Below are 15,999 nucleotides of genomic sequence, written 5' to 3' on the forward strand. Positions count from 1 at the left end.
CACGCCCCTCTCCAGCCAGCTTCACATTTCACATTCCAGAACATTCCCTCTACCCCACCCAACCAGGCCTTTGCAATATCGTGTGGCAGAGCTAGGAAATAAATAAGAACTCGCCGCCTCAACTCGTCCCGCTCTCGTTTCTGGCCCTCTACCCGTGCTCAAAATGGCTGCCACCCGCACCTCACTTGGCAACAGTAACCTGGTTCCATTTAAGCGCTGGCTGTGGTACAGCTCTCTCTCTCTTTCTCTCTTTCTCAACTTCCCCCTCAGGTCATCAATATGCGCCCCACTTTGGAGACGTCAGCCCCATAACCCAGGCCGAGACTGCCGGTGCTGAGGGAGTGCTGCACGGTCAGAGGTGCCATCTTTCGGATGAGACGTTAAACCGAGGCCCCCGTCTGCCCCTCTCGGGTGGGACCTAAAAGATCCTGCCGTGGGGCTATAGGAAAGAGAGCAGGGAAGGTCTCTAAACAGCGGATTATCCAGGTTAGATGTGGGATCTTGCTGTGCCCGTGTTGGCTGCCACCTTTTCTACATAACAATGGTGACTGAACTTCGACGTACGCTATTGGCTCTGAAGCGTTTTGAGATGCCCTAAGCTCTTCGGCCTGTACAGGCCACCTCTGTTCAGCAGGTAAGGGTCATTTGAGGTCATCCGAAACTCTGCAGCCTGACCCGCACCCGGTCCTGTTCCATCCCCTGCTGTGCTCGCTGACCTGCATTGGGTTCTAGTTAAAGCCACGCCTCGATTTTAAAATTCTCATCCTTGTTTTCAAATCCCTCCATGGCCTCATTCCCTCCCGATCTCTGTAACCCTTCCTCCAGCCCCTACAACCCTCCGAGATCTCTGCTGCTCCTCCAATTCCGACCTCTTGACCATCCCCCGATTTCCATCGCTCCACCTTTGGCGGCCGTGTCTTCAGCTGCCTGGGGGCCCCGAGCTCTGGAATTCCCTCCCTAAACCCTCTCCGCCTCTCTCTCTCTCTCTCCTCCTTTAAGACGCTCCTTAGAAACCTCTCTTTGACAGATCTTCCTAATATCTCCTGACGTGGCGTGCCAAATTTTGTTTGGTAACACTCCCGTGAAGCACCTAGGGATGTGTTACTACGTTAAAAGGTGCTATATAAATGCAATTGTTGTTGTTACACCTTCCCACCCCCCCAGTACCTGGCACCCCCGGTTCAGCAGGTTAAGGGTTAACATAGTGTTTCTCAGAAATAATAAATATCTTTGTTTTGCTATTCTCTCCTGTTCTCTGTGCACAGATCACTATCACCAACTGGTAACTGTACTCTCCAGCTGCGTGTTTATGGTCACGGAGAGGCCTGGGAGTAAAAGGCCCCTTAAGTTTTACAGCTCATCGTTAAATTGTGACATTTATTGTCTCGTCACCCTCCTCCTCTCTGTCAGTACAGCCCTGGAGGAAAACAATGGGAACAAGATGTTACCTGCTGCTCGCTCTCTCGCTTCTGAATCAGGGCCGTGGGTTCGAGTCCCACTCCGGAGGCTTGAGCACAGAATCCAGGCCGGCGCTCTGCGAGGCAGTACTGAGGGAGCCCTGCACTGCCAGAGGTGGCTTCCAGTGAGCTGAGGCTCCAATCAGGTGGACGTTTACAAAAAACCTTATGGCCGCTATTTCGAAGGTGATGAGGGGAGTTCTTCCCTCAAAGAACATCACCAAACAGAACAGGACGTTACCTCAGCGCAGTTTGTGGGATCTCGCTGTGCGCAGATTGTCTCCCGTGTTTCCTCCATCGCTTCAAAAAGTACCTCATTGGCAGTGAAGCACTTTGGGGCGTCCCCAGGCGCCATTGAAATGCAAGCTCCTTTCTTTCAATGCCTGCGTTTATTTGTTAGCCAGTCATTCGGGCCTGGTCAGGTGTCCACACAGTCTCGGCCTACGAGATTGGGGTTGCCATTCCCGCCCAGATACGGCTGCCAGAAAAATCGCCAGGCTTAAAAATTTTTTTTTTTTTTAACATTTGTTTGAACACTGCTAATCATCAGTTATAAAAATATTAGAGAGGGGGAAGAAAGGCTATTTGATTGGACGGGGTGGGGTTGGAGGCAAGAGGTCATGTGAGGAAAGCTCCGTGGGGATGTCCAACCTGCGTTAGTATCCCTGTCCGAGATGCGTTTGGGGAATTCTCTCAGACGGATCAATGTGCGGGTGGAACTTTCCAGCATTTGGTTTGAGATGTTACATTATCTCAGAGCGCAGGCAGTGGGCATGGGGTCAGTCTGGCCTGTGTTTCTGGGTCTCTCTGGCCTGTGTTTCAGGGCTCAGTTTGGCCTGTTTTTTTGGGATCAGTTTGGCCTGTGTTTCTGGTGACGGTCTGGCCTGTGTTTCGGGGCTCAGAGGGGGTCTGTGTTTCGGGGCTCCGAGGGGGTCTGTGTTTCGGGGCTCCGAGGGGGCCTGTGTTTCGGGGCTCCGAGGGGGCCTGTGTTTCGGGGCTCCGAGTGGGCCTGTGTTTCGGGGCTTCGAGGGGGCCTGTGTTTCGGGGCTCCGAGGGGGTCTGTGTTTCGGGGCTCCGAGGGGGTCTGTGTTTCGGGGCTCCGAGGGGGTCTGTGTTTCGGGGCTCCGAGGGAGTCTGTGTTTCGGGGCTCCGAGGGGACCTGTGTTTCGGGGCTCCGAGGGGAACTGTGTTTCGGGGCTCCGAGTGGGCCTGTGTTTCGGGGCTCCGAGGGGCCTGTGTTTCGGGGCTCCGAGGGGCCTGTGTTTCGGGGCTCCGAGGGGCCTGTGTTTCGGGGCTCAGAGGGGCCTGTGTTTCGGGGCTCCGAGTGGGCCTGTGTTTCGGGGCTCCGAGTGGGCCTGTGTTTCTGGGCTCCGAGTGGGCCTGTGTTTCGGGGCTCCGAGTGGGCCTGTGTTTCGGGGCTCCGAGTGGGCCTGTGTTTCGGGGCTCCGAGTGGGCCTGTGTTTCGGGGCTCCGAGTGGGCCTGTGTTTCGGGGCTCCGAGTGGGCCTGTGTTTCGGGGCTCCGAGGGGCCTGTGTTTCGGGGCTCCGAGGGGCCTGTGTTTCGGGGCTCCGAGGGGCCTGTGTTTCGGGGCTCAGAGGGGCCTGTGTTTCGAGGCTCAGAGGGGCCTGTGTTTCGGGGCTCCGAGGGGCCTGTGTTTCGGGGCTCCGAGGGGCCTGTGTTTCGGGGCTCCGAGGGGCCTGTGTTTCGGGGCTCCGAGGGGCCTGTGTTTCGAGGCTCCAAGGGGGCCTGTGTTTCGAGGCTCAGCGGGGCCAGTGTTTCGAGGCTCCGAGGGGGTCTGTGTTTCGAGGCTCCGAGGGGGTCTGTGTTTCGAGGCTCCGAGGGGGTCTGTGTTTCGAGGCTCCGAGGGGGCCTGTGTTTCGAGGCTCCGAGGGGCCGGTGTTTCGGGGCTCAGAGGGGCCTGTGTTTCGGGGCTCAGAGGGGCCTGTGTTTCGGGGCTCAGAGGGGCTTCTGTTTTGAGGCTTCGAGGGGGCCTCTGTTTCGGGGCTCAGAGGGGCCTCTGTTTCGGGGCTCAGAGGGGCCTCTGTTTCGGGGCTCAGAGGGGCCTCTGTTTCGGGGCTCAGAGGGGCTTCTGTTTTGAGGCTTCGAGGGGGCCTGTGTTTCGGGGCTCCGAGGGGCCAGCGTTTCAGGGCTCAGTCAATCAAATATTGTGTAGACTGACAGAAATTTGGGGATGGGGGGCAGGGAGGCTGGGCTGGGGCCTTGATTTCAGGGGATTTGATCCAGCTGGTATATCAGGGAACTGCTCCAAAACCCAATATTACTGTTACCCGTAATTGCTGAGACACCTTGTTCTGGGGGCCATTCATTGAGAAGAGAAGTCCTTGGGTGGTGGGAGTGGGAGTGTGGGGGGAGCTTAAATTTAGGAAAATAACTGCCACCAGAAAAAGTGGGCGTTTCGTGTTTCGCCTCCCCGGGCTGCTTCTGTTTAAATTCCCGATCCCCTTCATTCCCAGTTATCACGAGTCATTGATCCTTCAATCTAGGGGTTCCGATTCAGGACTTGACCCCGCTCCCGGTTAGTCAACAATGTTAAGGAACAGCTGCTTTTCCAAAATTCCCGCTCCCCAACATTCGAGGTGGAATAAGCAGCAGAAAGGCAAATCGTACCAAGTCACTCAGACATCGTCAGCCCGATGGCCATGTCTGATAGACCTCATTTTACACAGTATTCACAGCAAAAAAACACAGGCCATTCGGCCCATCTGCTCCGTGCTGGTGTTTTTGCTCCACATGAGCCTCCTCCCACCCCCTCTTCATCTCACCCTATCAGCATATCCTTTCTCCCCGGTGTCCTGGGCCAATATTTATCCCTCAATCAACTAAATATCAATGTCACATTGCTGTTTCTGGGATCTTGCTGTGCGCAAATTGGCTGCTACATTACAACAGTGACTACACTTCAAAAGTACTTCATTGGCTGTAAAATGCTTTGGGACGTCCTGAGGTCGTGACAGGAGATATATAAATGTAAGTCCTTCTTTCATTTTCGGACACCTATCTGCCTCAGCCACTCCTTTCTCTTTTGCGCAGACCGATTCCTTCAAACATGGGTGATTTGGAACAAAATGACAAAAGCGTGTAATTATGGCCAGCAGAGAGTTAACCCAAAGGGCCAGAGGTTGGCACGGGATTACTCGAGCGGGATGGCAGCATTCTCTCATTTGTAGGCCTCAGGCCAGATTCCGAGGCCCTCTGCGGCCTGCTCGTCCCATGCTCCCGAGAGAGCTCCAGCCCGTGGCCTGCCGCGGAGGGGCCTCGTGCAGGAGGCCCGACGGCCAAGCGTTGCTCAGGAGCCGAGGTCACGCGGCGGATGCCGCGACCTGGAAGCGAACCATGAAAGCGGCGGCAACGGCCGGGCCTGCACAGAAGGCCTCACCTCGACGCCTTGAGTAAATTGCGCCTGACAGGAGTTTCCCAACAACGTTGAGACGTTTTGCGGGGGGATCTGAAACGAGTTGAACGGGCAGCGACAAAGAAAAAAATACTTTGGCCACGTGCCAGAACTCCACCAGCTAACAGGTGAGAAAGAAAATCTCCACCTGTCATCGGCTGACAAAGCAGGATTCCAGAATGACAGCAACAATCTTTCCAATGGGCTCCTCCCCAACAATGCAAGATTTCCCTGGATTCTCCAGGAATACGACCATACGAATTGGGAGCAGGAGTAGGCCACTCGGCCCTTCGAGCCATTCACTACGTTCATGGCTGAACTGATTACTCCACATCCCCGCCTACCCCCGATCACCTTCCACCCCCTTGCTTATTGAGAATCTATCTACCTCTGCCTTAAAAATATTTGAAGACTCTGCCTCCACTGCCTTTTGAGGAAGAGAATTCCAAAGACTCACGACCCTCCGAGAGAAAAAATTTCTCCTCATCTCTGTCTTAAATGGGCGACCCCTTATTTTTAAACAGTGACCCCTAGTTTGAGATTCTCCCACAAGGGGAAACATCCTTTCCACATCCACCCTGTCAAGACCCCTCAGGATCTCATATATTTCAATCAAGTCGCCTCTTACTCTTCTAAATTCCAGTGGATACAAGCCTAGTCTGTCTAATCTTTCCTTGCAAGATAGTCCACCCGTTCCAGGTATTAGTCTAATAAAACTTCTCTATACTGCCTCCAATGCATTTACATCCTTCCTTATATGAGACCAGTACTGTACACAGTACTCCAGATGTGGTCTCACCAATACCCTGTATAGCTGAAGCATAACCGCCCTACTTTTATATTCAATTCCCCTCGCGATAAATTATAACATTCCATTAGCTTTCCTAATTACTTGCTGTACCTGCGTTTACAATTAATCTCCGGCACATTGCTGCTTGCAAAACCCGAGGGACAAATAATCGGGCGAACGGGAAAAAAAAGCGTGCTTTCTCTCGTCTGTGCTTTCGTTTATCAGTTCCAGCAAAAGAAATTGGAACCGAGAAGTCAGATGATGAAAAATCCAGGAATATGTCCAAACAGAGTTGGAGACCCTAATGAAACGTTGATTCAGAGGGAGATCCAGTGTCCCTCACCTAGTTCTCGGAAGGTTAATGATAGATGGCAATGGTCTTTCGGCCCATCTTAAACAGTCTATCCCTCAACTAAAAAACAGAAAGACTTGCATTTCTCTCGCGCTTTCATGACCTTTGGATGTCCCAAAGTGCTTTCGAGCCAATTAAATGCTTCACTGAAGTGCGGTTACTGTTGCAATATGGGAAATGCAGCGGCCAGTTTATGTACAGCAAGATCCCATAAGCAGCAATGCAATACAACCAGATAAGCTGTTTTTTTTTTGTGATGTTGATTGAGGGACCTCTACCATTAGAAGGACAAGGGCAGCAGATGCATAGGGACACCACCGCCTGCAAGTTGCCCTCCAAGCCACACACCATCCTGACTTGGAACTATATTGGCCGTTCCTTCACTGTCGCTGGGTCAAAATCCTGGAACTCCCTCCCTAACAGCACTGTGGGTGTACCTACCCTACACGGACTGCAGCAGTTCAAGAAGGCAGCTCACCACCACCTTCTCAAGGGCAATTAGGGACGGGCAATAAATGCTGGCCTAGCCAGTGACGCCCACATCCCACAAACAAAGACATTGACCCCAGGAAGTACTCTTTTCTGCTTTTCTTCCAGTAGCGACTATAGGATATTTTACACCCACCTGAGAGGGCAGACAGGCCCACAGGTTAGCATCCCCTCAGAAGGTCAACACCTCTGACCTTAGGGTTAGGGTCAGGGTTAGAAGTGTCAGCTTGGAGTTTCTTGATCAAGTCTCCGGAGAGGGTCTTGACCCCACAACCTACTGAGTCATCTACCTGAGGGAGGGCTCTCAACGGGCCAAATCTTCCCGGCTCCTTGAAGGGGGCTTTGCAGCTGGGTGGGAGAAAACGGGAAAGCGTTGATGACGTCCCGCCTCCGGGTGACTTTCCCAGGCATGGGCTGCCGCAGGAAATCGGCAACCGGCTCCATGGAGAAGGCTGGCCCCAGTCGAGGGACACTATCCCTCCCTGATGGAACCTTCCCAGCATCCTGCTGCGGCTGGAGCCCAGCAACTACTAGGAGGTGGCCTAGTTACCAGCAGCAGGTTAGAGGGCCTTTAGCCCCTCCTCTCAAACCCCGCAAGACTGAAATGGCCGCAATCCTTCACCTGGAGGGTTCCCAAACCTCACACTAATTGCCCTGACGCCACTGGGCCTACTTTTTTTGAAAACATGTTCAGCAGCCATCGGAAGAGCGCCTCCATTTTGAGGCATTTCGCACTCACCTGTCTGCCTCGGCAGGGCCCACCTCTCCCTTTGGGGCCGCCAGCCTCTCATTGGGCCTCTTGGCCCGCGGTTCTGCCCGCCATCCTTAATTGGACGGGCAAGTACGGTGGCGGCCTGTTAACTGGCTGCCGCCCCGTAAGATGGCAACGCCCGCGCGGACAGTAGACACCAGCGGGGTCAGGTCCCCGGAAATAGCCCCGACCCCCGATTACTTTCAATGTCGGGAAGACTCCGTCCCTCGTGAGCCGCAGGAGTCAGTAAAACCATAAAATAAAAGAAAGAATTTGTGTTTATATAGCGCTTTTCACGACCTCAAGACGCTCCCAGGGCCCCTCACAACCAACGAAGTGCACCCACTCTTGCAGGGTAGGAAACAGTCTGTGCACAGCAAGATCCCGCAAACAGCGGCTGAGGGAGGCTGCTTAAAATCCCTCTTCGGCCTGGCTTTCGGCCACCTGTCCGCACATCTCCTCATGCGGCTCGCGGTCAAATTTTGTCCCGCCCCACACTCCTGTGGGGAAGTCCTTACTCCATTGAGGGTGCGAGTTGTTGTTGTCAAATTTAGTTGCAAGAGTGGATGGGCCAGCAAGATTTTTTTTAACGGCGCGACGAGAAAAGGTTTCCCGCGAACAGGGGTGGGGGGATGTGGGGGTTGCCTGCTTCAGGAATTCGTGCGGCCTTTCCCTTCTAAAGAACCCCCCCCCCCCCCCCGCCACCCTCACTCAGGCTGGGCCTGTGCAGTCGGTGAAGGCCGCAGGCCTGAGCAGTGAGCGACCCCGTCGAAGACAGGCCCGCTGTGCGGGAAAGCCTCGCAAATTAAACAGGGAAAGCCAATAAACAGGATTTAAGAAGAGCTCTGCACACCCTGAGTGAATTATATCTCCCACCGAGCAAGCCTTTAAAGCTGGATTGCCTGGGTTTGAAGGTAGCTTAGGGCAGGGTTTAATGGATTGCTGGGACTTGGGAGTCAGAAGGGTGAGGCAGTCAAGTATTTAAGAGAAGCTTTTTTCTTTACTGCCACCAATTCCTTTGATGCTTCTCCCTAACCTGCAATTACATTATCACTTTCCTCCCCTCTGAGAGTCTGGTGCGGCCTCCTTCAGGCCTAGGCCTGTTAGCACGGAGATTAACTTTCTCTCAGTTCCCAGCACAGCCCCAATGCCGAGAGATTCACTGGGACTCGTGGACGGCTTTTAGTGCTGTGGATAGTGGTGCGCTCCCCTCCCCCATATCCCCTGCCAAACACACACACACACACACACAAGAAAGTCCGGGCTGCGCGCCAGTCTTCACATGGGCCGCCTGTGCGCATCAGTAACGGGCAACGAGTGAGGTGGGGGTGTTGGCGCTGTCAGCTCGGTCACGCTGGCCCACCCCTCCACCCCGCGAGGCTTGTGATCGTGTGCTCGTTCGGGTTAAATTTCCAAACCTCCTGATCCCAGCCAGGGTAGCACTCAAGCGATCAGGCAGAGTCAACATGTGAAAGGGAAATCGTGTTTGACAAATTTATTAGAGTTCTCTGAGGAAGTAACAAGCAAGGTGGATAAAGGGGAACCAGTGGATGTAGTGTATTTGGATTTCCAAAAGGCATTCGATAAGGTGACACATAAAAGGTCAGTGCACGAGATAAGAGCTCATGGTGTTGGGGGGGTGTAATATATTAGCATGGATAGAGGATTGGCTAACTGACAGGAAACAGAGTCGGGATAAATGGATCATTTTCAGGTTGGCAAACTGTAACAAGTGGAGTGCCACAGGGATCAGTGCTGGGGCCTCAACTATTTACAATCTCTATCAATGACTTGGATGAATGGACCCAGTGTTTTGTAGCTAAATTTGCCGATGATACAAAGATAGGAGGGAAAGCAAGTTGTGAGGAGGACACAAAGGGATAGAGATAAGTAAGAGAGTGGGCAAAATTTGGCAGATGGAGTATAATGTGGGAAAATGTGAGTGGTAGAATAAAAAAGCAAAATATTTTATATGGAGAGGGACGACAGAATGCTGCGGTGCAGAGGGATCTGGGTGTCCATGAATCACAAAATGTTAGCATGCAGGTATAGCGAGTAATTAGGAATGTTGCCCATTATTGCAAAGGGGGATGGAGTAGAAAAGTAGAAAAGTCTTGCTACAGCTGTACAGGGCATTGGTGAGACCGCACCTAGAGTACTGCGTACAGTTTTGGTCTCCTTACTTAAGGAGGGATATATTTGCATTGGAAGCAGTTCAGAGCAAGTTCACTAGGCTGATTCCTGGGATGAAGGGGTTGTCTTATGAGGAAAGGTTGAGTTGATTGGAGTACTTACTGGAGTTTAGAAGAATGAGAGGCGATTTATTGAAACCTATACGATTCTGAGGGGGCTTGACAGGGTAGATAGAGAGGATCTTCCCCCTCGTGGGATGGAATCTAGAACTCGGGGGCACAGTTTCAGAATAAGGGGACATGAGGAGGAATTTCTCCTTCGAGGGTCCATGAATCTTTGGAATTCTCTTCCCCAGAGAGCAGTGGAGGCTGGGAGTCGAGGGTTATGGGGGACAGGCAGGAAAGAGGAGTTAAGGCCACGATCAGATCAGCCATGATCGTATTGAATGGCGGAGCAGGCTTGAGGGGCCGAATGGCCTACTCCTGCTCCTATTCTCTGATAAGTCTGACAAGGACAGGGGGACAGGAGAAATCGGCTAGGTTTCCTCGGGCACTAGGATCCAACAGCCCTTTCTGGAAAGTGTGTGATGAGTCTGTGTGTGTGTGAGAGAGAGAGCAAGAGTTGGGGGGGGGGGGGGTGGTGGCGGTGGAAGAGAGTGTGAGAGAGAGAGTGTGAGGAAGAGAGAAAGGAAAGAGAGAGTGCGAGATAGAGAGAGACTGAAAAAGAGAGAGAGGGGTGAGAGAGATGGTGGAGCGAGAGGGAGAGAGAGTAAGAGTGTGAGAGAGAAAGAGAGAGAGAGAGAGAGAGAAAGAGTGTGAAAGAGAAGGAGAGAGAGAGAGAGAGACACAGAGAGTGTTTGCATATGCATCTGCCTGCGTGTTTGTGTGAGTCTGTGTGTGGGTACCTGTGTTTGCACGTGTGTGTCTCTGTGAGAATGAGTGCGTGTTTCTATGAGTGCGAGCACGTAGCTCTGGGTGTCTGTAAGTACCAGTGTCTGTGTCTCTGTAGGCATCTCTGTGAGTGATATCCTGTAGCTCTGCGAGTGTGTTGCCTCTGTGAGGTGTGTGAGTGGGGACGTGGCCCAGGAAGAACGGCCTCCTGGTCTCCCAGTCATTGAATGGAATCTTCAACACTCAGGAGCAGGTACGCTGGCTCATTTCCCAGCAACAACCTACTCCCACCCCACCACCCCCCCCTTGCCCCCGCCACAATCCCCACTTCGGTCCACCGCAGGGGGTCCTGAGACCAGTTGTCATGCCCCAAGCTGCCTTTCCGACTGCATCGAGCAATCCCGAGCACAGACTGGAAGGTGGGACGGCAGCACCATGAGTGGGCAGCTATCTGCGGCTTATCTCTGCTACCTCAGCAACAGAAAGCCAGAATGAGTTCTGTCAATATTCACACACACACACACACCACACACCGAGGGCAAACATTTTTCGTGGCGTTTGTTTCTTAGTCAAAGGAGACATTTTGATTAAGCCAGGGGCTGGCCTTGTGATGGGGGTTGGGGACTCGATATGGGAAGCTGCTACAAGCACATGAGTGAATTGCAGGATTTACGGAGGAATCCTTTAAGGGAGTGGGGGGGGGGTTGCGGGGGTGGGGGGGGTGCGTGAGGGAGGAGGGCAAAGTTGCTGAGAATTTCCTCATACACAAAGGCCTCCTCGCATTCCACCTTAATGTAAAGGTTGATGCTGATAGAGGGAGGAGGGCAAACTTTAATGTTTAATGCCCAGAGTCTGTTTACTGTCCCCTGAAGGCAGGTTAATCCTGCAGATCTGTTGGATTTACTAGGGGGTAAAGGCATTGAGATTATCTCCAAGTACCAGAGAGGTGAACAATAGAGTAACTCGCAACCCCATCCCCCTCCTCCCTGCCCCCACCCCCCCCGATTCAACCTCTCACTCCAAGCAATGTAGCCCAGTGACATAATTGCATCTTGTGTTCAAATCCCTCCACGGCCTCGCACCCTCCCTATCTCTGTAACCCTCCTCCAGCCCCTACAACCCTCCGAGATCTCCAATTCCAAACTCTTGCATCCCCCCCCCACCCCCGCCCTTCGATTCCCATCGCTCCACCATTGGCGGCCGTGCCCTCAGCTCCCTCAAGCTCCCTCCCTAAACCTCTCCACCTCTCTCTCCTCCTTTAAGACGCTCCTTAAAACCGACCTCTTTGTCCGAGCGTTTGCTCGCCTCATTACGTAGCTCGGTAATGCTTCCCTGAAGTGCCTCGGGACGAGTTCCAATGTTAAAAGCGCCAGAGAAATGCAAGTTGTTGTTGTGAGGGGGTCGGGGATGAATCTCAGTGAAAGAATGGAGAGTGTTATCGACAAGTTTGCAGATGGCAGTAAGTTAGGAGACGTGTGTAGAGGGGAGTGGAGGGTTACAAAGGGAGGTGCTGCCAAAGATGCTTTGGCAAGCTGCTGTCGTGCATCCTGTAGATGGGTCCATGCTGCTGGGCCGGATAGGGAGGGGAGGATATTGAGTCCAGAGGGAGGGGTTCGAACCTTGCACACTGCTCTGTCCTGGACCATATCCAGTTTCGTCCATATCCACAATCGCAGATGACACTAATTCAGGGCCGTAGACAAACTGAGTGGGCAAAACAGGAACAGATTGAGTTCAATGTGGAAGAGGCCGAGATCATTCCATCTGAATCCGGGAAAGACAAAAGGAAAATGTTTCCCTGATGGGGATAGAGAGAGACGGAGAGCTGTGGAGGAATGTAGGAGTCTTCTGTCTGTGCCACAAACCCTGTTCTCTCGCCACCGATTCCATCCCTCTGTCTGGTAACTGTCTGAGGCTGAAACAGATTGTTTGCAACCTTGGGGCCATATTTGACCCCGGGATGAGCTTCCCACTTCATATCTGCACCGTCACTAAAACCGCCTATTTCCACCTCCAGTCCCACAACTCTCCGAGATCTCTGTGCCCATCCAACTCCGGCCTCTTGCATCCCCCCCGATTCCCATCGCTCCACCATTAGCGGCTGTGCTTTTAGCTGCCTGGGCCTCGAGCTCTGGAATTCCCTCCCTAAACCCTCTCCGCCCCTCTCTCCTCCTTTAAGACGCTGTTTAAAAATAAGGTGTCACCCATTTAAGACAGAGATGAGGAGAAATTTTTTCGAGGGGCCCGAGTCTTTGGAATTCTCTTCCTCAAAAGGCGGTGGAAGCCGAGTCTTTGAATATTTTGAAGGCAGAGGTAGATAGATTCTTGATGAGCAATGGGGGTGAAAGGTTATCGGGGGTAGGCGTGTATGTGGAGTAATCAGTTCACCCATGAACTTATGGAATGGCGGAGCAGGCTCGAAGGGCCGAGCGGCCTACTCCTGCTCCTAATTCGGTATGCTCGTGTGTTAAGATTGACCCCTTGGACCAAGTTATCGGTCACTTGTCCTCAAATCTCATTACGTATCTCAGTGTCAAATTTTGCTGGATCATCAATCCTGTGAAACGGCTTGGGCTGTTGTACTACGTCGCTATATAAATGCACGTTATTGTTGTTGTGTCCAGGTGCATCAATCACTACCAGCTAATGGTTAGGTACAAAAAAGGGATCAACAAAGGGTTGGACGTTACGTTTCAGTTGTCGAAAGGTCCGATTAGACCCCATCTGGAGTGACTGGGCTCAGTTCTGGGCTGGATATATTGACCTTGGAGAGGGTGCAGTACAAATTTACCAGAATGATACCGGGGCTGAAAGGGTTAAATTACGAGAACAGGCTGCACAGACTCGGCTTGTATCCCCTCGGGTGTAGAAGATTAAGGGGGTGATCTAATCGAGGGGTTTAAGATGATTAAAGATAGTTTATCTCTCTATCGAACCTATTTCCTCTGGTGGGGGAGGTGGGGGGGGGTAGGGGGAGGGGGTCCAGAACAAGGGGGCAGAACCTTAAAATTCGAGCCAGGGGTGATGTCAGGAAGCACTTCTTCACACAAAGGGGTGTGGAAATTTGGAACTCTCTTCCTCCCCCCCCCCCCAAAAAAAAACTGTTGAGGCCGGGGGTCAATTGAAAAACTCAAAACTGTGATTGAGAATTTTTTGTTGGGTAAGGGGATTAAGAGTTACAGGAACAATGCAGGTAGAAGGAGTTACGATACTGATCAGCCACGATCTAGTTGAATGGCGGAACGGACCCAAGGGGCCGAATGGCCTCCTCCCGTTCAGATTGTCCCAAGACCATGAATCTTTATCCCGGAGATGTGTTCTCCCGAAACTGCGCTCTCCAGGTTCCCTGAAAACCCAACTACCACAGGCCCGGTTTCAAGATGGCCGTGCCGACCAACCTTAAATCGGAGTGACGGGGTTGGAACCCGGGCCAATGGCGGATCTGAGGGGCAGCAGGGGGTCGCAGGGTCACCGGGCCACGACCTCTTGATAAACCAGCCGCACCATCTCCTGTCTGACAATCAGCGCTGTGCAAGCATGCTCTGCGAGATGGATTCTGCTGCTGTCAGTCGATTGTCGGTTGCGGGGGTGGGTGGGGTCGTCCTTTTCAACCCCCCCCCCCCCCCGTTCCATCACCCTCTTCCCTTTTTTTCTGGAATGTTCCTCTTTCCGCCGCTTCCTTTCCTTCACCAGCCGAACAATGTCAGGAAATCAAATAAGTGAGATCAGTGCCTGCTGGTGGGAGATGCTTTCCAAGCGTCAGGCTAAGCCTCTCTCTCCCTCTCCTGTCTCCGTGTGGTTTGAACAACCCTAACTTTTCACACAAGCAGCCTCACCACACCCAACCCCCAATCCACCGTCTTGCTTCTGGCAGTCTCTTCCCCTTCCCCTTCCACAGACTCTGCTCGAAAACTGTCTTTCTGATCTGGGATTATAGCCAAAGAGGGTATTGTTAACACTGAAGACGACTGTAAAAACAGACATCAATAAATGTACAGACGCAGGGAGTGGGGTGGGGGGGGGGGTGGTGTGTAACTGGCAACTGAATTTCAATGCACATGTGCCAGAGCTGATGCATTTTGGGAGGAAGGATAAGGAGGCTACATACCACTTGGAGAATAGAATCATAGAATGGCTACAACACAGAAGGAGGCCATTCGGCCCATCATGTCTGTGCTGGCTCCCTGCAAGAGCAACTCAGTTCGCCCCACTCCCCGGCCCTTTCCCCGTAGCCCTGCAAAATATTTTTTCTTCAGGTGCTAATCCAATTCCCGCTTTCAAAGCCCCGATTGAACCTGCCTCCACCGCGCTCTCAGGCAGTGCATTCCAGATCCTAACCATAAAAACGTTTCTCCTCCCCCACCTTCCCCCCCCCCCCCCCCGTCGCCGTTTGCCTTAAATCTGTGCCCTCTGGTTCTCGATCCCTCCGCCAATGGGAACAGCGTCTCCCTATCTACTCTGTGCAGACCCCTCATGGTTCTGAACGCCGCGATCAAATCTCCTCTCAGCCTCCTCTTCTCCGAGGGGAACAGCCCCAGCTTCTCCAATCTATCCACGTTAAATTGGAGGTCCCTCACCCTTGGAACCATTCTTGTGAATCTTTTCTGCACCCTCTCTAAAGCCTCCACATCCTTCCTAGAGATTGGCACCCAGAATTGGACACAATGCTCCAGTTGAGGCCAAAGCAGGGTTTTATAAAGATTCATCATAACTTCCTTGTTTTTGTACTCTCTGCCTCTATTTATAAAGTCCAGCATCCCGTGTGCTTTATTAATTACACTATCGATCTGTCCCGCCTGCTTCAATGATTTGTGCACATATACCCCCAGGTCCCTCTGCTCCTGCGCCCCCTTTAGAATTGTACCCTTTGTTTTATCTTGCCTCTCCTCGTTCTTCCTACCAAAATGAATCACTTCACACTTCTCTGCGTTAAATTCCATCTGCCACATGTCCACCCATTCCACCAACCTATCTATGTCCTCTCGAAGTCCCTCACTATCCTCATCAGTTTACAATTGGGTAGAGGAGGGAAGAGATCGAGGGCAACCCATTCACAGGTTAATAAGGCCATAAAAAAATTCAAACAAAGCATTGACATTCATTTCCAGAGTACAACTGAAAAACAGAGAGCTATGTCAAATTTGTACAGAAGCACAGTTAGACCCCACTTGAGAGCACTGTGAACAGTTCTGGTCTCCCCACTTGTAAAATTGAGGTAGAAGCACTGGAAAAGGCGCAGAAAAGATTGACAAGGCAATAACAGAACTGAGAGGTGTTAACCATCAGGAAAGATTGAAAACGGGCTGGGGCTCTTTTCTCTAGGAAAGAGAAGGCTGAGGGGTCACCTGATTGAGGGCTTTAAAATGATGAAGGGGTTTCGATCGGGTAGATGTAGAGAAGATGTTTCCACTTGTGGGGGGAGACCAGAACTAGGGGGTCATCAATATAAGACAGTCACTAATAAATCCAATGGGGAATTCAGGAGAAACCTCTTTCCCCAGAGAGTGGTGAGAATGTGGAACTCGCTCCCACAGGGAGTGGTTGAGGTGAATCGTGTCGATACATTTAAGGGGAAGCTGGATAAACACATGAGGGAGAAAGGAATAGAAGGATGTGCTGATAGGGTGAGATGAAGAGGGGGTGGGAGGAGGCTCGTGTGGAGAATAAACACCGGAATGTGCTGTCTGACCTCTTGCTGTGCCGTAAATTCCCTGTAAGATAATGT

The sequence above is a fragment of the Heterodontus francisci genome, chromosome 48 (genome assembly GCF_036365525.1).
Source record: "Heterodontus francisci isolate sHetFra1 chromosome 48, sHetFra1.hap1, whole genome shotgun sequence".
Lineage (NCBI taxonomy): Eukaryota > Metazoa > Chordata > Chondrichthyes > Heterodontiformes > Heterodontidae > Heterodontus > Heterodontus francisci.